Genomic DNA, 22,687 nt, shown 5'->3' with positions numbered 1-22,687 from the left:
CAAAAATTCAAAATAAAAACAGAACAATTCACCACATGCACAAGGTTTGTACAACACCTGCACATTCATCACTGCACAAGATGTAACCGCAGCAACCCTTGCAAGAGGGTTGACTACTCTTTAGAAACTCATCAATTGGCTTCTCAACATAATGTTTTGCATATTTAATGTGGAGAAATGTGCAAAACACTGAAAATAGATCACGTGCAAGAACTCTCACTGGTGATAAATGTTTTTGTGCGTAAATAAACCCGATCGCTGACGAAAAACTTTGAACAAAGAACACTTTGTTTGTTTTGGTGTACAAGTTGTTGATCTCTGATTGTGGCCAGTTCATAAATATACAGCAAGACAGCAATACCGGTACTGCACATTGGTTTATAGTTTTGATTTTTTTTCATTGGAGAGAGTGATGACTTCAGAATTAGTCTAACACTCCGTAGGTACTCTTTGCTTCTCCTGTTGGTTGTTATCTCCATATGCATGTGTCATGGATTCCCTAATCCCTTCGGTTCTGGAATAAGCAGCTCAACTCAGACACTGTACAAGAGGTTTATTGAGGGATAAGGATAACATGCATGGTAGATATATGGGCGCACAATCAAGTAGCACCTTTTGGTCCTCACACAGCCAGCAACCAACAACATCTCAAGGAATCACAATTTGTATTCTGCTTCATATAATTTTTAACACCTTCATATAACACCTTCGTGTGTGTGTGATTGTGTGCGTGTCCATATATGCATGTATAGGTGTGTATGTTTGTGTTGTTGGCTGCTATCTCCACATGTGGGTGAGTTTCTCTTGTGCGGTGTCTTCTCCCCCGTGTGAATTAGTTTGTGTTTATTTAAATTTGATAACTGATTAAAAACCTTCAGAACACACAGAACAATTGAATGGTTTGTCCCCAATGTCAATGTGTCTTTGTTCATTTAAGGCTAATGGACGACTAAAAACCTTAGAACACACGGAACACTTGGGAACACTTGTACGGCTTCTCCCCCATGTGAATGAGTTTGTGTGTATTTAAAGTTGATGAATGACGAAAACCTGAGAACACACAGAACATTTGAATGGTTTGTCCCCAATGTGAATGTGTCTGTGTTGATTTAAGGCTACAGGACGACTAAAAACCTTAGAACACACAGAACACTTCTGCGGTTTCTGCCCCGTGTGAATTAGTTTTTGTCTATTTAAGCTTGATGGATGAGTAAAACCCTTTGAACACACAGAACATTTGAATGGTTTGTCCCCAATGTGAATGTGTCTGTGTTCATTAAAGGCTACTGGACGACTAAAAACCTTAGAACACACAGCACACTTGTATGGCTTCTCCCCTGTGTGAATTAGGTTGTGTTTATTTAAGTTTGTTGAACTAGGGCATGCCCGTACTATATATATATCTAAAATTATATCCCCCCCCTCTATTTACATGAAATGGTTTGGTCCAAAGCGAACGGCTTGCGAGTACGGTGACAATCCCCCCCCTCTATTTACATGAAATGGTTTGGTCCAAAGCGAACGGCTTGCGGAGTTTGGTAAAGAAATCGCCATAGCGTGCACAAACGCGCAGGAAAGCGAAAGAATCGCAAATTAGTTTTAATTAGTTTTAAAACATAGTTTAACGCCAACATAGTTTGCCAACGTGAAATAAATGAATACGCTCTCAAATGTGCCGTCCGAGGCAGAGTCTGTTCGGCACGTTCGGCACACGTGATAGCTCGCTGCTCTCTGATTGGTTGAATCGTTTTTTGGACATAGCTCGGTAACTACTTGTCCGATTAATATGAAACCTTGAAAAGGCACATCCTCGGGTCCCCAGCAATATACCTGGCAAGTTTAAAGTATATCGGACCCGTGGTTGTCGAGAAACAGCGGTCACAGACATACAAACATACAAACATACACACAGAGATTAGTGGAATTATAGATAGATGATGGAAAACCTTTGAACACACAGAACACTTGTGCGGTTTCTCCCCCGTGTGAATTAGTTTGTGTGTATTTAAATTTGATGAATGACGAAAATCTTCAGAACACACAGCACACTTGTACGGCTTCTCCCCCATGTGAATGAGTTTGTGTGTATTTAAAGTTGATGAATGACGAAAACCTGAGAACACACAGAACATTTGAATGGTTTGTCCCCAATGTGAATGTGTCTGTGTTGATTTAAGGCTACAGGACGACTAAAAACCTTAGAACACACAGAACACTTCTGCGGTTTCTGCCCCTTGTGAATTAGTTTTTGTCTATTTAAGCTTGATGGATGAGTAAAACCCTTTGAACACACAGAACATTTGAATGGTTTGTCCCCAATGTGAATGTGTCTGTGTTCATTAAAGGCTACTGGACGACTAAAAACCTTAGAACACACAGCACACTTGTATGGCTTCTCCCCCGTGTGAATTAGGTTGTGTTTATTTAAGTTTGTTGAATGATGGAAAACCTTTGAACGCACAGAACACTTGTGCGGTTTCTCCCCCGTGTGAATTAGTTTGTGTGTATTTAAATTTGATGAATGACGAAAATCTTCAGAACACACAGCACACTTGTATGGCTTCTCTCCCGTGTGAATTAGTTTGTGTGTATTTAAATTTGATGACTGATTAAAAACCTTTGAACACACAGAACACTTGTACAACTTCCCCCGTTGGTTGTTATCTTCATTCGCGGGTTTCAGCAGGTGCAATGCAGTCCTCCCACAACTTGATGTGTCCATCTCCATTTGATCCTTTTGACTTGATGCTGATAACCACAAAATCCTTACAACGCTTGTGTTGATTCTTCACAAATTTTGTCTCAATGTGGACGAGTGTGCAAAATCCTCAGGACACAATGAGCATGTGTTCAACTTCTTCCCAGTTTGTCCTTTGTGATGTTGAAATAAAACTGAGTAAGAAAAAAAGGAAAACAGCAGAGAGAGAGAGAGAGAGAGCGAGAGAGAGAGAGAAAGAGAGAGAGAGAGGGAGAGAGAGACTTTTTTTTTTTAGACTTTTGACGTCCTTTTATTCCAAAAATTATAAAGTGCATGGATGTACAGTGTATAAAATCAACAAAGCCAAAAACAAGAGAAAACGATGAAGCGAGGAAACAATACAGATATATGCGTTGATCAGTTCAACTTTTACCGAAAACAAGTGCAATCTTCTGCAGCACTATTATGAATTGTAGAAATTATGAACAATCATGAGAAAAATAATACCAACTCGTTTTGGCGGACTTCACAGACACTTTTCAAACACCATTTTTCCACAAATCCATCAATTTCGCCCATGCTCTTGGAAAACTCAAACTCATGTTTTAGCCTTGCAGCACACAGTGCGTTGAAAAACGTCATGACCTTGCACTGATGAATGGGCTTACCATTCTGCCTCTCCTTTCTGGACAGGTAAGTGGCAAGCTTTGCTGTAGCTACAAAAAAGCACAACAGTTCATAGTCCTTGTTGTGTTGCCGTCTCTTTTTGAGCCCAAAAATAAAGGATCGAAAAGTAAATCTGAAATTCATTTTGAACGACACAAAGTCTAACCATTCAAATAAAGGAAAAAGTCTTTCACAGCCAATGAAAAAATGAAAAACATCCTCATTTACAGAACAAAAGGGGCAACATGCAGATATTGGGGCAAAATTCCATACATATGTATTACATGGGATGATCCCGTGGGCAAGGCGCCACTGAAGATCACCTGTTCTTTTGTTGATCAGCTTGCTATACATTGATTCCCATACAGGTTCATTGGGGGGCCCGGCAGGGAGTAGCCTCTTCCATCGTGCTACTCCATTTAGCGGAGGAATACCAAGAACTTGAGATAACCACCACCTATACAGGCTCTTGCTGCTCTCAGCATGCAATACAATTGTCCCTGTGCTTACAGGTGGAAGTTCGTTGGGAAAGCAGGCAAAAATCAGTTTCGGAAACGGGGACTCGTTGGGGTGTCCAAAAGTATTCCAAGTCCAAAGTTTCTGTAGCTGATGACGTTTTTGAACAACTTTCCTCAAAATCGTTCCAATTGTCCTCTTGGACCGAATCGCCGTCAAGGTTGAAATTTCCTCCACATTCCTCCACCCGACACCGGAGTTTGGCCGGAGGTGCCATACTTTGTTTATGCCTGCCTCAATAAAGCGTTGGCACAAATGACGACTCTTGAGAACATCAGGGAAGAGAGGATTGAAGAACAGGGGTTCAACCTCGAACATCCCTGGGGAGTAGGTGTCTGCTTTACGGCTCACGGAAAGTCTTTCCCAGGCACTGAGAAGGCTCTGGTAAAATATGGGGAGCGTTGATGTATTCACGTACTTGAGGTGAGTCAGGAATACTTCGAGACCATAGCCGAGTCTACCCGCCTGCTGTAAAATATGGCAAGCCAAGGCATGGTTTGGCAGGTTTTCACCAAATAGGAGGCGTTGAATGGAGCACAGGCGAAAAGCCATGAGACGGGATCTCACGTGAACAAGGCTCTGACCACCTTCCGATGAAGTAAGGCATATTACACTTGGCCGCAGCCAATGATGGCCTCCCCAAAAAAAGTCCACAAGTTTGGCCTGTATCCTGTCCAACAACACTTCTGGTGGTTGCAGGCAAATAAAGCGATGCCACAGCGTTGCAGCAACCAAGTTGTTTGCCACTAAGACTCGGCCCTTAAATGAGAGGTGCGGTAGGGCTCTTTTCCACAGGTTCAGCCTCCTGTCTATTTCTCCGGTCACTCCTTCCCAATTCCTTTTCTCAAATTGTGTAGAGCCCAGGGACACACCAAGGTAATCAACACCATCTGTTTTCCACTCCAAGTTTTCTGGAAGAGCAGGCAGATGTGTTGAGACAGGTAGGCAGCTATTAAGGTATGGCACCCAAAGAGCTTTGCTTTTCGTCCAATTAACCTTCAGAGATGAAGCCATGAAAAAGGTTCTTAAGGACTTTACAAGAGCAACAATGTCTTGGTGGTTTTTTATAATGACGCAAACATCGTCTGCATAGGCCGATATAGTCATTGGTGGGCTTCCAGGAAAACAGGTCAGGCCAGAGATATTCTTTCTCAGTGTGCAAAGAAATGGCTCCATTGCTAGCGCAAAAAGCAAACCTGAGACTGGGCAACCCTGCCGTACCCCCCTCTGAACCTTTATGGGGGGAACCAGTTCATTGTTCACCTTAATTACACTGGAGATGTCAGTGTACAATAAAGTTATAAAGGCCCTGAAAATTACCCCAAACCCACATGCTTCAAGAACATGGCACAAGAAAACATGGTCAATGCTGTCAAAGGCTTTTTCAAAGTCTAGAAAACATATTCCAAAATCATTTTGGTCATGGCGAGCATATATTAAATCCCGCACGAAAAAAATGTTGTCGTAAATCGAACGACTGGGGATGCAGAATGTCTGATCAGGTAAAACCAGATCACCAATGACTTTTTTAAAGCGATTTGCCATTGCTTTCGAAAACAGTTTATAGTCGGTACACAGTATTGAAACCGGTCTCCAATTCTCCATCCGCCGGAGGTCTCCTGACTTTGGGAGAAGACTCACCACTGCTCTCCTTAGGCTTAGTGGCATTACACCTTTTCGCAAGGATTCTTGGATTACAATCAATAGTTCTGGGCCCAAGATGTCCCAAAATTCCATGTAAAGCTCAGCTGGCAGGCCATCAATTCCAGGAGCCTTTCCAGATTCCATTCCAACCAGGGCACGCTGTAATTCATCAAGGCTTAAGGGCACATCCAGCTCCAGGCGTTGAGTCTCAGTTAGGGTTGGGAGATGGGAGGTAAAACATTTTATTTTATCCTCATTTATATCTTTTTTAGCAAATAGTTCAGAATAATACTTTCTAATAGTGATTTTTACCCCATCAGAACTTGTAATTTCATTCCCACTGGGGTCCTTAACTGATGAAATAAGCTGGGGAGGCTTCGTTTCAGCTTCTAAGTGAAAGAAGGCTTTGCTAGGACTATCCGATACTTTGATGCTTTTTACTCTCAGTCTAACTAGCAGTCCTGCAGCCTTCTCCTGTAATAGTTCCCGGAGTTGGGTCCTTTTTTCAAGGAGCAATTTATAATTTGCCTCATTTTCCTGCTCTGCCATTTTGTTTTGCAGTTTTAGAATTTCGGTTTCCAACCGTGCCAATGTGATTTGATTTTCATGGGTGATGTGGGAATTAAACTGTTGACAAAACAGTCGTATATGAGTTTTCATATTATCCCACCAAAGGTTAGTGGAAGCAAAGAGGGGCTTTTTTCCAACTATTGCTATCCATAGGATGCGAAAGGCTTCCTTAAACAGGGTATCATCCAAAAGGCTTGTATTGAATTTCCAATAGGCGCTCCTCCGTTTGAATTGTGGGAAAGATAGGCCCATCGTGACCATGTGGTGGTCAGAGAAGATGGAAGGGGTAATAGTTGAGGAGGTTGCAATATTCCTTAATCGTGGGGTGATGTACCAGCGGTCAAGCCTCGCTAAGGATACTTGGCCATTGGAGCATCGACACCATGTAAACTGCCGGTCATTTGGGTGCATCAATCGCCATACATCCAAAAAAACCCCACCTGAAAGGAACTGGGAGAGGTCACCGTGGGACTCAGGATGTGGTTCCGGTGAATTTCTGTCTAGTTTGGGCTCTAGCGTACAATTGAAATCTCCCCCCATGCATATGCACTGATTTGGGTCAAACAAATTTAAATGGTTTATCACTTCAGTAAAGAAGGCTTTACGGTCAGTACTCTCGCTTGGTGCATATACATTAAAAATAATAAGCTTCAGGCTATTGATCACCAATTCTAGGGAGGCAAAACGTCCCCGAATCACCTCCTGAAAGAGGCAAGATTCAGGTACAAGTCCTGGTTTTAGCAAAAACCCCACTCCAGCAGATACAGATGACATATTACTGAAGAAACATTTACCTTTGAACATGCTGCTCCAGTCATGTTCAACCTTCTCAGTAATATGAGTTTCTTGCAGTAATATTACATCGACTTGTTTCCTTTTGAATAAACTATTCACTTGGATCTGGCGGATGTGACTGGCCCCACCGCCATTTATATTGAGTGTTGCAAGATTAAGCGTCTTCATCACTCATTAGTAAATTTTGTCTGACACTGTGAGTACTCACTCTTTGCCTTTGTTATGATTTTCTTTAGTCGATGAAACTGCGATTTTGTTAGGTTTAGTTCCTCAGATTTTTTTATGACTAGTTTTGCAGCCTGAATAAAGGGAGCCAAATCAGGGAAATGATCCCCAATGATGACATTTCGCTGTCTATATGTTTCATTGAGGAATGAGAGAACAATATGGGGAGGGGTTGGGGGTTGATCTGGCATTACTTGTGATAATGCTGTTACCTCCACCTCCTCTTCCGATTCTGATAAATCAGAAAGTGGTCCAATGGGGTCTGGGTCAATACCGTTTTCTTCTCCTGCTATGCAACCTAGCCTTCCCTTGTCTGGGGGGTCCACGCAGTGCTGTGTTTGGGAAACATCAGCACATTGATTACTGATTTCCTCAATTGGCATGAAATTATTATTCCCACATTCCTGTGGATTTATGTTTCCGCCCTTTTCTGCTATATTGGCAGATTTATTATGGATGTCAGCCTGTTCGGCGACATTCGCTTGGATCAATGATGCGCCATTCACGGTATCATGGCCTGAATTATTTACATCATTAACGTCGTCTGTGTGAGTAATGGAAGCGCGTTGTTTTAGCGGCTGAACCCTGATGCTCTTTTCTGGGTTTTCCTCTTTATTTATTTGGTCCGCGCTTTGCAGAGAGATTCCAGGTGCATCCTGAAGAGTTTTTTCACTAACAGCCTGAAAATCGAGCACGACCTTTTTACCTGCTCCAGATGAGTCACTATCATCCGGAGCCCTTCGTTTACTCGTCCCCACCTTGCTATCAGTGTCCATTTCAACATTTTGCTGAGGAAGAATAAATACGTTCACGCTTGGAACACTGGATTCACCCTCATTAGGAATTTTAGGCGGTGGCAATGCGATAGCCTCCCCCCCACTGGGAATCTCAATTAGTGGAGCAACGTTAACCTCCCTCCCACTGGGAGTATTCATTAGTGGAGCAGCGTTTACCTCCCTCCCCCTGGGCGTATTCATTAGCAGAGCAACCTCCTCCTTACAAACTATGGCAGTGTGACCCGTCTTGCCACACCTGACACACGAGGCTTTGGGACAAGAACGTTTTAAATGTCCATACGCTCCACACTGAAAGCATGTTAAGGTGGTGGACGATGCGTATAGCTGGAAATTTGCCTCTTCAAAATTAATTTTGAAAGTGATATTGAGGCCTGTGTCGTCCCCACGGTCTGGAAGGACCATATATACCTGTCTGCGGAAGCTCATTACGTGCTTAACACGTTCATTCCGACACCCAAGAGGGATTGTTGAAATCCTCGATACCATTTTACCGTACCGTGATAGCACGGTCATTAACTTGTCATTTGGGATAAATGGAGGTACGTTGGAAATAACCACTCTCGTCGCGGGAGTTAATAGCGGCGATGCCATCATAAAGTGACCGCTTTCCGTGGTTATTCCCGTGCTTACCACGTCATGGACGAGTTCCTCGTCCGAAACGAACACCACCACTTTCTGGTTCACACGCGAAGCTGCACGTATTTTTTCATCTCCAACAATGCTCCCCACAGCGAGGATGATGTCCTCGACAGGGACTCCATCTGGAGGCACGCACACAAACGCGTGCTTCCTGGTTAAGCCTTCAAAGTCATCACGACGAGAGCGTGCATTCGCCATTCCAGCGAAAATACCCCCCCCCCCCTCTCCCCGCTTGTCCGAGCCGGACAAGAGGGTATCAAACCTAAAAAAACGAACTAAAGTAAAAAATAAACGTGCATTATAAGCACAGAAATGGCTTACAACGCGCCGTCAACGCCAGTAGGCCGCGCCCAGAATGGGCCCGCTCTCAATCCTCTCTCTCTCGAAGGAAAAGGTGTAGAACAGATGAGAACAAATGCCAAAGCACACAGGGTGGAAAAGGAGAGGGAGGGGGGGGGGGCAGGGGAGGGGGGAAAACTCACGACGAACTCACCAAAACACAGAGCAGTTGCTCACAGCCGCCATGACGCTACACCCAACGCACCGACGGCCGATAGGTGGCGACAAAGAGAGAGAGAGAGAGAGAGAGAGAGAGAGAGAGAGAGAGAGAGAGAGAGCGAGAGAGAGAGAGAGAGAGAGAGACAGAGAACATACAATTAGCATATTAAAAATCAATCACAAAAACCCTTTTTAATGAGCGATCATTCAAATTTCACCACCTCCCTACACCATAACCATGATACGTTACACGTCGGGAATAACTTTTGAAAAATATATTCCATTCACGAAACCTCCGTGGAGTTGATTATTTCCCTGGTGATGATTAAAGGGCATTTACCAATCAATTTCAGATTCCCAAACAGAGGCACCAAGACTTGCTCATAGAGCTTGAAGTTGTTGTCACGTAGTGTGCTTGACCGAGTCTTCATCGTGCCTAATTAGTCTGCGAATAAAGATAGGTCGAGGATCTTGTCTCTTCACACCCTCTTCAACCTTTTTGAAGATTAGACACTCCGGAATAGTGCAGATATATGTATAGATATAGATGTACATCTCCTGAATGCTGTTATGCATTCCAGAGGGGCATTATATGACAGCTAAATATGATGGATATCAATCTATTCGAATTGAAATAAATACCTCAATGCGATCATTAAACACAAGGCATGTTAATTTTCTGTGCTCAATTTTGAGAAAGAGATAATATTGGCTCTTTTAGAAACAGAAAGAGACAATATTGTCTTTTACGATATGTCGTCACTCGGGGGCAAAAGGTCAAAAACGTCCTCTTCTCTTCGCATCAGAGCTTGCAGGATCATGCGGCAGAATTTGCCAGGCGCCACAAATAAGTCATGTTGCACTCCAGCTTATATAATGGTTTTGCAAGTGCACCACAAGATAATCTGTTGCAGGATTTAGATAAAAGCAAACAAAATGATACAGTGAAAGGTTGGATCCTGTCTTTGCAGACTAGTGAGCATGATGAGGAAGGGTGCAGTATGCATCCTTCTGGTAGAATATGGAACTACCCAGACTCTTCCTGTAGCTGGACGTCCGACCAAACTGAGCAACTGGGCAAGAAGGACCTTTATCAGGGAATGGGCGAAACCCCCAAATCCTGATGTGCAGAGCTGATAGAGAAATACCCAAGAAGACACAAACCTGTAATCGCTGCCAGTGGAGCTTCTACAAAGTATTGACGCAGGGGGTTGAATACCGTTATGTTTGTGGGGGTTGGTGACGAATTGCCATAATGGAGTTAGGATCGTATAGGTTTTAGTATGGAGCATGGAAACGAAGAAGAAGAACCTCGATCTCATAAGTAGGGAACCTGTCAGGTTAACAGTGTTTGCATGTAGCCATAAGGGGTGTGATTCTTGTGTTAACGAGACAGGGCTTAAGATTAATTCCCCAGTGTGGAATTGACCCTTGTGATTTTTCCCGTGTGTTTTTTTTTTTTTTCATTCATTCAGCCTGCCGTGCAATGGGCTCCATTAGCCACAACACCGACAAGCCGACGGAACCCAGCACATTTGCCGAATTGGGCTTCGCCCATGCCACAACCACAGAGGTAATCCCTCTCACTCTCCCCCTCTGTCTGGTGCTGGCGTCGTGACGGGTGGTCGCGTTTTTCGTGTGCACCGTGAAGGGAACATTCGGAGCTTTATTGAGCCTTTACCACGTTGGGGGAAGGGGGGGTGGGGTGTTGTTAGACTCGGTGCTTCTCGAAAACCAGAAAATAACGAAAACCAGAAAATTGTTTGAGCAGGTCAGACAAGATTGTAGCCAAGCATGGACAATCTCAAGGGTACAAGTCCATCTCTAGAGACCTTGATGTTCCTGTGTCCACCGTACACAATGTTATCAGGAATAGAGTAGCCAACCTCCCTCGACGTGACCGCAAGAGAAAACCTGATCGAAAATTGCAGCGAAGGATTGTTTCAATGTTGGAGAAAGCACCTATATCAACTGCCAAACAGATTCAAATTGACCTTCAGACACAAGGTACGACAGTGTCAACTCGCACCATCCGTCACCAACTCAATGAAAGGAGACACATGAAGACCCCACTGCTGCTGAGAGATAGACATAAGAAACTGCCAGTAGAGAGGTGCAGATAGTGGGACAGTAGAGAGCAGTTTGCACAAGAATAGTGGGACAAACTGCCAGTAGAGAGGTGCAGGAAGTGCTTGACTGCAGTTATTTTGTCCAAAGGCTGTGCTAAAATTTCTATTTTCTGATTTAAAGCGACAGATTAAGTTCTGAATCTAAAACAAAGGTTCTGTAATATTAACAGTTAAATAAATAGTGGAGACCAAATCGTTTCATCAATGTCAACATATTTTTCGAGAAAACTGTGAGTTGTTTGAAAAAAAGTGCGAGGGTGCCAATATTTTTGAACACGAGTGGACCATTATATTCAAGAAAGAATATCGCAGTGCTGTCTGCCAGGCCCCACATCTTCAGCGATGATTTGAAGCGGCCGACCCCCGTACGTAGACGGTTCAGCAAGGTCCATTGCAGGCATCGTAGGTCTTCTCCGACGACGCCACCTCCTGGGTCCCAGATGTTGCGGTGGATGCGGGTGGGCCCGGCCGTTTCTTTTGCAGATATAACCGCTGAACACACTCGTGGCATTCTTTCTACAATGGAAATCAAATATTGTTCGGGAAGTTCTTCCCAACACTGTTGCAGAAGTTCCCACAAATGTGTTGCACTTGGAGGCTGCTTTGCTTTCACCCTTCTGTCCAGTTCATCCCAAACCAACTCGATGGGGTTTAAGTCTGGAGACTGTGCTGGCCATTCCATGATTTGAAGCCTACCGTCTTGTTCTTTTCCTCGAAGGTAGTTTTGATATAGCCTGGAGGTGTGTTTAGGGTCATTATCTTGCTGTGGGATGAACCCCTGACCAAAAAGGCGTATACCAGAGGGTATTGCATGGTGCTGTAAAATGCTGTGGTAGCCCTTTTGATTCAGGGTGCCAGTCCCTCTGTGCAAGTCGCCGACTGCATCCAGCAAAAGAGCCCCAGACCATCATGCTTCCTCCTCCATGTTTTTGACAGTTGGTGTCACACACTGATGAACCATCCTTTCGCGTACTTGACGGCGTACAAAAACCCTGCTTGATGAACCAAAGATTTCAAATTTTGATTCATCAGTCCATACGACCTTCTTCCAGTCTTCAGTTATCCACTGGCGGTGCTTCATGGCCCAGGCAAGCCTCTTTTTCTTATTTTGCCATCTTAGCAATGGCTTTCTTACTGCCACTCGACCTGTCAAACCTTCAGCTCGAACTCTTCTCTTCACAGTTGAAACTGAGACTTGCTTACTTCGACCAGTGTTAAGCTGTGCTTGAAGCTGTTGTCCTGTGAGCCGCCAATCACGCAAGCTGTTGACTCTCAAAAACCTGTCTTCTGATTCTGTTGTGGCTTTGGTTCTGCCAGACCTCTTCCTGTCAGAGTTTCCTCCAGTTTCCAATATACTACTTCCTGCAGTGAAATATTGTCCAAATAATGCTTCAGCCGGTGTAATAACAGTCTGTTCCAATACTGCTTTCATACAGACAGGGGGTTTGTAATCAAGTGATCAGCAGAGGTTGGGACACCTGAAGGAATTGTTTGCATCAACTTTCAAGGCTTAATTTACTTACATTGCTGCAGAACAGCTGTATGTTGTTAACCCATTACTTGTTCCCTGAAGAAAGTCTTTTAAAAATATATATATAACAGTAAACTGTTAACAGTACACGTAACAGTAATTTTACAATATAACACTAATTTACATTATTTCCCGGTTTTTGCGAACCTAAACTTTTTTTAAATCTCGTGCAGTTTACTGCTTACCTTTGTTCCATTTCAGGTTATTCACTGGACATTAAACTGCGTAAATTTCAATAAAAACTTGAAAAATTGAGGTGTTCTAAAACTTTTGACCGGTGGTGTATGTGAGAGAGCTGATCCACTCTGTTACTTCCTTGATACGACGTATGACTCCCTGAAGAACCATCTCCTCAAGTTCTGATTGAATTTTGTCCCTGAGAGCAATAGGGGTTCTGCGTGGTGGATCGACACGTGGTGGGACATTTGGGTCCACAACAAGCTTATGCATTGTATGAAATTCACCGATGCGGTCAAATTGTTGTGGGTATGCATCCATAAGATCCTTCACACTGTTGTAAACCAGTGGTTGGTTACTGTTCACTGAACAATGCAACGTAACAACGTGTAGATTCTCACACGATGGGAGGCCCAGAACTGCAGGACCACTGACATCCACAACAAACAAACGTGTGCTGGTCCACGGTGATCCCTTGTAACTGCAGGCCATGTCTACAGGGCCAAAACACTTGATGTGGGTTCCATTGTATGCAGTGAAGACACTCTTTGCTGTCTGAAGAGAGCCAACGTAGGGTTCATAATTTGAATTCAGTATTTCAGGAAACATGTGTCGAAAAGTGCGAATGGGCAACGTATTTCCTTGTGCACCTGCATCCACCTTCAGCTTAAGATAATGAATACCCGGCCTGTTGCATAGACTGACATGGAGTGTTGCATAAACCTCATTACGTTGACCAAGTGTATCAATCGAATCAAAAGTCAATGAATCAAACTGTGATGCAAGATCATCAGGGTCATCGGTGTTCTGCTGACGCCTGTGTTGCTGTTCCGTTATAGGTGCGTCATACACTGCTTCGTGTTGTGCACTGGCATGGTGAACACTATGAGTGTTAGGAAACCGCGAATACCTTACGCATGGGTGTTGTCCTGGAACTCGAGGGTCTGGTGTACCTTCTTGGTCAATGCTGTGAAGATCAACATGAGCATGTGATTTCCGGGGGTTCCATTTGTTCCAGGAAGCAATTGAAAATATGTGCGGGTTGCTGCCGCTGTTTTTCTGTTAAAGTCCATGTGTTGTACCAGTTGAGGCCTTCCTCTCCCACTTGAAGCAGGATCAGTGGCACCTGGTTGTTCTCTGTAATGCCTCAAACTTGAAAATACAGCTCCATTCACTGCCTAAACATCTTAAAGGCCGCCGCTGTGTTAAGCGCGGTCCAATCCATGCACGGCGTTCCCGCCAGGTCCGCCATTGTGAACGGCGGCTGCGAGGTCAACGAGGAATGAGCCGATTATAAGAGGCACGGGAAACACTGGCTTCTTGCCTCGATGAGCTCGAATATGCGTCGTAAAACCGCTGCCACCATGTAAAGTTCCGATGTAGAATAGATCACGAGGTGATGTCAAAGAGAACAATCACTTATTGCAACACCTGGAATCATGTTCATGTCGACGACCCCGAACACACACCGCCTGCGCCCCTCGCCGGAACTCCGTCTTCATACTCCAAAACGCAAGCAAGCACTTTCGGTTCCACTCTACCAATGTAATACCATTACATGCACCACAGCCTAAAACGCCCCCACCGTCTTGCTTATACGGTACCTCCCCGCTGCCTCGTAGAAACGCACACACATGTGTGATGCCATCTTTGCCATGATCCTTCAGGGTGGTGAAATGCGTGCTTAATGCCTTTGTGCTTTGTTGATTTTTGAAATGTGTGTGAATGGTTAAGGGATTTGTGTGAATGAATGAGGGTGAAATCCACGGAGCCAGGTCACTCACCACCGAGCCAGGGAAAAATCACAAGGGTCAATTCCACACTGGGGAATTAATCTTAAGCCCTGTCTAGTTAACACGAGACCCACGCCCCTTATGGCGACATGCAAACACTCTTAACCTGACAGGTTCCCTACTTATGAGATCGAGGTTCTTGTTCTTCGCATCCATGCTCCATACTAAAACCTATACGATCCTAACTCCATTATGGCAATTCGTCACCTACGCCCACAAACGTAACGGTATTCAACCCCCTGCGTCAATACTTTGTAGAAGCTCCACTGGCAGCGATTACAGGTTTGTGTCTTCTTGGGTATTTCTCTATCAGCTCTGCACATCAGGATTTGGGGGTTTCGCCCATTCCCTGATAAAGGTCCTTCTTGCCCAGTTGCTCAGTTTGGTCGGACGGCCAGCTCCAGGAAGAGTCTGGGTAGTTCCATATTCTACCAGAAGGATGCATACTGCACCCTTCCTCATCGCGCTCAGTAGTCTGTAAAGACAGGATCAAACCTTTCAGGGTATCATTTTGTTTGCTTTTATCTAAATCCTGTAACAGATTATCTTGTGGCGCACTTTCAAAACCATTATTTAAGCTGGAGGGCAACATGACCTATTTGTGGTGCCTGGCAAATTCTGCCGCATGATCCTGCAAGCTCTGATGCGAAGAGAAGAGAACGTTTCTGACCTTTTGCCTCCAAGTGATGACATATCGTAAAAGACAATATTGTCTCTTTCTGTTTATAAAAGAGCCAATATTATCTCTTTCTCAAAATTGAGCACAGAAAATTAACATGCCTTGTGTTTAATGATCGCATTGAGTTATTTATTTCAATTCGAATAGATTGATATCCGTCATATTTAGCTGTCATGTAATGCCCCTCTGGAATGCATAACAGCGTTCAGGAGATGTACATCTATATCTATATGTATATCTGCACTATTCCGGATTGTCTAATCTTCCAAAAGGTTGAAGAGGGTGTGAAGAGACAAGCACCTCGACTTATCTTTATTCGCAGACTAATTAGGCACGATGAAGACTCGGTCAAGCACACTACGTGACAACAACTTCAAGCTCTATGAGCAAGTCTTGGTGCCTCTGTTTGGGAATCTGAAATTGATTGGTAAATGCCCTTTAATCATCACCAGGGAAATAATCAACTCCACGGAGGTTTCGTGAATGGAATATATTTTTCAAACGTTATTCACGACGTGTAACGTATCTTTGTTATGGTGTAGGGAGGTGGTGAAATTTGAATGATCGCTCATTAAAAAGGGTTTTTGTAATCGATTTTTAAAATGCTAATTGTCTGTTCTCTCTCTCTCTCTCTGCTGTTTATCTTTTTTTCTTACTCAGTTTTATTTCAACATCACAAAGGACAAACTGGGAAGAAGGTGAACACATGCTCATTGTGTCCTGAGGATTTTGCACACTCGTCCACATTGAGACAAAATTTGTGAAGAATCAGCACAAGCGTTGTAAGGATTTTGTGGTTATCAGCATCAAGTCAAAAGGATCAAATGGAGATGGACACATCAAGTTGTGGGAGGACTGCATTGCACCTGCTGAAACCCGCGAATGAAGATAACAACCAACGGGGGAATTTGTACAAGTGTTATGTGTGTTCAAAGGTTTTTAATCGGTTATCAAATTTTAATATACATAAACGAATTCACACGGGGGAGAAGCCGTTCAAGTGTTCTGTGTTTTCAAAGGTTTTTAGTCGTCCATTAGCCTTAAATCAACACAGACACATTCACATTGGGGACAAATCATTCACATGTTCTGTGTGTTCTGAAGATTTTCGTCTTTCATCAAGCTTGAATAGACACAAACTAATTCACACGGGGGAGAAGCCACACAAGTGTGGTGTGTGTTCTGAAGATTTTCGTCAATCATCAAGCTTAAATAGACACAAACTAATTCACACGGGGGAGTGCCATACAAGTGTGCTGTGTGTTCGAAGGTTTTTAATCAGTTATCAAATTTAAATACACACAAACTAATTCACCCGGGAGAGAAGCCATACAAGTGTTACGTGTGTTCTAAGGTTTTTAGTTGTCCAGTAGCCTTAAATAAACACAACCTAATTCACACGGGGGACAAGCCGTACAAGTGTTCTGTGTGTTCAAAGGTTTTTAATCAGTTATCAAATTTAAATAAACACAACCTAATTCACATGGGGGAGAAGCCATACAAGTGTGCTGTGTGTTCAAAGGGTTTTACTCATCCATCAAGCTTAAATAGACACAAACTAATTCACACGGGGGAGAAACCGTAGAAGTGTTCTGTGTGTTCTCAGGTTTTTAGTCGTCCTGTAGCCTTAAATCAACACAGACACATTCACATTGGGGACAAACCATTCAAATGTTCTGTGTGTTCTGAACGTTTTCGTCATTCATCAACTTTAAATACACACAAACTAATTCACATGGGGGAGAAACCGTACAAGTGTTCTGTGTTCAAAGGTTTTTCGTCAATCATCACATTTAAATACACACAAACTCATTCACAAGGGGGAGAAACCGTACAAGTGTTCTGTGTGCTTAAAGGTTTTTCATCGTTCATCAAATTTAAATACACACAACTCATTCACATGGGGGAGAAGCCGTACAAGTGTTCCCAAGTGTTCCGTGTGTTCTAAGGTTTTTAGTCGTCCATTCGCCTTAAATGAACATAGACACATTCACATTGGGGACAAACCATACAAGTGTGCTGTGTGTTCGAAGGTTTTTAATGAGTTATCAAATTTAAATAAACACAAACTAATTCACATGGGGGAGAAGACACCGCACAGGAGTAACTCACCCACATGTGGAGATAGCAGCCAACAACACAAACATACACACCTATACATGCATATATGGACACGCACACAATCACACAAACACAACTCACACACACACGAAGGTGGATACTTTGAGACCTGGGTTGCACCTTCTGAAACATGTGTAAGGGATTTCATTCGAATCTCAGGCTAATTGGGGGCAATATGACCCATTTGCCTCCCTAGCGTCTGACTGTCTGGTTTTGGGAAGCTGTTGACAAAGCTTTGTTTGCCCTTGCATCAACATTCTTTTCTTTTGAGCAGATCCCCGCCTGCCGAGCCTTTCTCCTTGCTACAATCTGTGAAACTGGGGAAATGTTTTGAGTTCCTTGTCCTTTGAAGAAAAGTCTATGAAGCAGAATACAAATTGTGATTCCTTGAGATGTTGTTGGTTGCTGGCTGTGTGAGGATCAAAAGGTGCTACTAGCGTGTGCGCCCATATATCTACCATGCATGTTATCCTTATCCCTCAATAAACCTCTTGCACAGTGTCTGAGTTGAGGTGCTTATTCCAGAACCGAAGGGATTAGGGAATCCATGATACATGCATATGGAGATAACAACCAACAGGAGAAGCAAAGAGTACCTACGGAGTGTTAGACTAATTCTGAAGTCATCGCTCTCTCCAATGAAAAAAATCAAAACTATAAACCAATGTGCAGTACCGGTGTTGCTGTATTGCTGTGTATTTATGAACTGGCCACAATCAGAGATCAACAACTTGCACACCAAAACAAACAAAGTGTTCTTTCTTCAATGTTTTTCGTCAGCGATCGGGTTTATTTACGCACAAAAACATTTATCACCAGTGAGAGTTCTTGCACGTTATCTATTTTCAGGGTTTTGCACATTTCTCCACATTAAATATGCAAAACATGATGTTGAGAAGCCAATTGATGAGTTTCTAAAGAGTAGTCAACCCTCTTGCAAGGGTTGCTGTGGTTACATCTTGTGCAGGTGAGGAATGTGCAGGTGTTGAGCAAACCTTGTGCAGGTGGTGAATTGTTTGTTTTTATTTTGATTTTTTGAGTGGCATTGTGACGATTTTTGTGTATTTAACAGGATTATTTGCTTTGATATTTTTATTACGAGTTGATCTTTATTCTCTTTAAATCTCTGCAAAAAAAATAAAGGTGGATATAACCGGATTATTTGTATTTTTTTTATTACAAGTTCTTCTTTATTCTCTTTGAAATCTCTGTGGAAAAAAAAGTGAAAATCCTCAAATATCTTCTCTGATTGCGTTATCTTTTTTTTGAGGAATTCTTTTTCTTCTCGACAGAGGAGAGGGTATCTGATTTGGGTCTGTTTGACTGCACAGAATGTGAGTAGTTGCATTAATTACATTAGACCCCCATCGACCCCTTTATAACACTACAACCTCACCCCCATTACACCATTTAGATGAGGATATCTTGGTAATATACGGATCATTATTTAGTCATTGAAATTTGTGACTAGTACTAATATCAACCCTCCACCCCCCATTGGTAAGCACCTCAGTACCAAGTGTTGAAGTCTAAAACTTCTAAGTAAGCGAGTCATCGCGGGCATTCCAATTGAAACCTTTCCCTCGTCCTCTTAATTAAAAAATGCATTGTAATGACAACAAACTCCGATGTATTGTTAATGAGATAGAAATAGTTCAGTTCTTTGATGAATCTTAACAATACCACGCTATTGTTTATAAAATCTTTTATAAAAAGGATTGTGTAGCGGCTACCGCTGGGTATACACAATCGCCTTGCACCTACCGAGGACGCGGAGCGATCACCATGCCGGGCTCGTCCAGGACGCCCGGGCATGCCCGCTCTCGACTTGCCAGGCCTCGTCCAGGATGCCCGGACATGTCCAGACACGCCCGGGCATGCCCGCTCTCGACTTTCCAGGCCTCGTCCGGGACGCCCAGGCATTCCCAGACATGCCCGGGTATGCCCGCTCTGGACTTGCCAGGCCGCGTTCAGGACGCCCGGGCACGCCCCCTCTCGCCTTTCCTGGGCAAATGCTCCGCGATAATGTGTATATATATTGCTGCCCGATAAACGGGCTTTTCAGAGTACCCGAGTTGATTTGACACAATAAAGAAACTCGGACGAATTCCAGCTTTTTGTCGCGTCCATTCTTTCGATTTACATTGGAGCATAGCTCCTACATTAGTGACCCGACATGGACACGGCAGTTGCCCTCAAACTGCCTACCGTCTGGGAGGCTCACGCAGCGGTTTGGTTCGCCCAGGCGGACTCCCTGTTCGCCCTGCGAGGCATCACGGCCGACGACACCCGCTTCCACCATGTGGTAGCAGCACTCAGCTCAGCCACCGCGGCCCGCACCCTGAGCCTCCTCGAGAGCCCGCCAGCCGCTGACAAATACGACGCGATTAAAAAGCTCCTCCTCGACGCTTTCGCCCTCTCATCAGCGGAACACGCACGGCGCCTGCTCGACCTGCCCGAGCTCGGCGACACGCGCCCGTCCGAGCGAATGGACTACATGCTTTCGCTGCTCGGCGAGCACTCTCCGGCAATCCTGTTCCGGGAGCTGTTCCTCCGTCAGCTGCCTCGCCCGGTACGCCTCGCCCTGGCAAGCACGACGATCACGGATCCCCGCGCCCTCGCCAGGGAAGCCAACAAGATCTCTGCGGCAGGCCAATGCATTGGAGCAGCGACCTGGAGCCCACTGCTGTCCGAAGCAACGCCCATGGCGCCCGAGCACCCGGCACGGTCGACGACCGAACTGCCGACGCAATTGGCGGCCGCTACGCCACGCCGACCACCTCCAGCACGACAACTGGAGCCTCCACCTGACCAGGTGTGGTGTTATTATCATGCCAGGTTCGGATAGAAGGCCCGGACATGCCGACCCCCGTGCACCTTCGGCAAGCCGGGAAACGGCAGGGCCGGCGTTCATTACCAGCCATGAGCGCCGGCCACACGGGCAACTTACTTTTCATCACAGACAAAGCATCCGGATGGCGCTTCCTGTGTGACACCGGCGCCCAACTGAGCGTCATACCCGCCTCTGATCAGGACAGGCAGTCCGCGGTTTGCGGCCCCTCCTTGGTTGCGGCCAATGGATCGGCCATCCGCACCTTCGGCCCACGCAACGTCACCCTCTGCTTCGGCGGCCAACGCTTTAATTGGACTTTTGTAACCGCAAGCGTGCCCATGGCTCTGCTAGGCGCCGACTTCCTCTGCGCACATGGACTGCTGGTGGACGTCCAATGGCGTCGCCTCATCAACGCCGAGACCTTCAGCTCCCTGGCATGCACATTGAGCAGCTCTGCTCCGACCGAGCTGGCATGTGCCCTCCCGGCGGCAAACGAGTTTGCTCGCCTGCTCACGGAGTTCCCGGCCCTCACGCGGCCGACGTTTTCGGCCGTCGCAGTATGACATGGGATCGAGCACCACATACCAACCACGGGCCCGCCGGTCTACGCCAGAGCCCGCCGCCTCGACCCAGCCAAGCTCGCCGTGGCCAAAGCCGAGTTCGATGCTTTGGAACACCTCGGCATCATGCCGCGCTCCGATAGCGCGTGGGCTTCGCCACTACACATCGTCCCAAATCCAGGGCGCGGCTGGCGCCCATCTGGCGACTACCGCCGCCTTAACGACGCTACTACCCCCGACAGGTATCCGATCCCGCACATCCAAGACTTCTCCGCCCGTTTGGCAGGACGGGTCATAGTTTCAAAGATCGATTTAATACGGGGATATCACCAGGTACCTGTCAGGGCGGCGGCCGTCACAAAAACGGCCGTCATCACGCCGTTCGGCTTATTCGAATTCCTGCGAATGCCGTTTGGCCTCAAGAACGCGGCTCAGGCGTTCCAGCGCTTGATGGATGGCGTGCTGCGCGACCTGCCATTCCTCATCGTTTACCTGGACGACATCCTCGTCGCCAGCACGTCCTAGGCCGAGCACCTCCTCCACCTCCGAACACTGTTCGGGCGCCTCAGCGTGCATGGCCTCATCGTCAACCTGGCCAAATGCCACTTCGGCACGACGGCCGTTTATTTTTTGGGCCACCACATCACCAAGAACGGGGCCGTGCCGCTGCCAACCAAGGTCGAGGCCATCACCACGTTTCCGCATCCCCGCTAAATAAAGGCCCTGCAGGAATTCCTGGGAATGGTGAATTTCAATCACTGCTTCGTGTCCCGCGCTGCTCAACTCATGCGGCCCCTCTACGAAGCCCTCCGGGGCAAGCCGGCCAAGCACGACGTCGTCTGGTCCGCAGCAATGGACGCGGCCTTTAAAAGCTCAAAGCGGGGCCTCGCCGATGCAACACTGCTCACTCACCTGGTGCTCAATGCTCCCATCGCCCTCACCAAGGATGCCTCCGACTACGCGGTGGGCACCGTACATGAGCAATGGGTGAACGGGGTTTGGCAGCCACTCGCTTTTTTTCAGCCGGGCAACTCCGGCCGAACGAGCTCAAATATAGCACGTTTGACTGTGAGCTCCTCGGTCTACACCTGGCCGTTCGCCATTTCCGCCACCTCCTGGAGGGCCGACCCTTCATGGCGTTCGTCGACCACAAGCTGATGGTTTACGCAATGGCCAAGGTCGCGGAGCCGTGGTCGGCCCGCCAACAGCGCCACCTCTCCGCCGTGTCGGAGTTTACCATGGACATCCGGCACATCGCCGGCAAAGACAACGCCGTGGCCGACTGTCTTTCTCGGGCCAGCGCGAACGCGGTCCACCTCGGCGTGGACTTCGCGCTTATGGCGGCGGACCAAACCACCGACACCACGGTGCAAGCCCTCCGGGCGGCGGACACGGGCCTCCGCCCGACATCCCCTTCGCAGACACTGTCCTGCTCTGCGACGTCTCCCAAGGCCAGCCTCGCCCCTTCGTGCCCGTTACCTGGCAACGCCGCATCTTCGCCTCCCTCCACGGCTTTTCCCACCCGGGCCGGAAAGCTTCCCAGAAGCTGGTGTCGGCGCGATTCGTCTGGCACGGCCTTCGATGGGACGTCCGCGATTGGACCAGCACCTGCACAGCCTGCCAACAGGCCAAGGTCCACCGACACACCCAGGCCCCGCTGGCACCTTTCACCGTGCCCGAACAACGTTTCGACCACGTAAACGTGGACCTAGTGGGCACCTCCCCCCATCACGGGGTTTCACACACCTGCTCACCATGATGGACAGGACCACCAGGTGGCCGGAGGCCATTCCCCTCGTCTCCACCAACACCGGTC

General features: G+C 46.1%; 1 pseudogene; it reads left to right on the top strand.

The window, feature by feature from the left end:
- Nucleotides 1–15,693: 15,693 nt before the first annotated feature.
- LOC144891604 (uncharacterized) overlaps nt 15,694–22,687 on the top strand; it is a 30,401-nt pseudogene continuing 23,407 nt past the window's right edge.

The sequence above is a fragment of the Myxine glutinosa genome, chromosome 4 (assembly GCF_964187855.1).
Source record: "Myxine glutinosa chromosome 4, kmMyxGlut1.1, whole genome shotgun sequence".
NCBI classification, from domain to species: Eukaryota; Metazoa; Chordata; class Myxini; order Myxiniformes; family Myxinidae; genus Myxine; species Myxine glutinosa.
The sequence above is the reverse complement of the archived record's forward strand: the minus strand, read 5'-3'. Positions and strand labels throughout refer to the sequence as shown.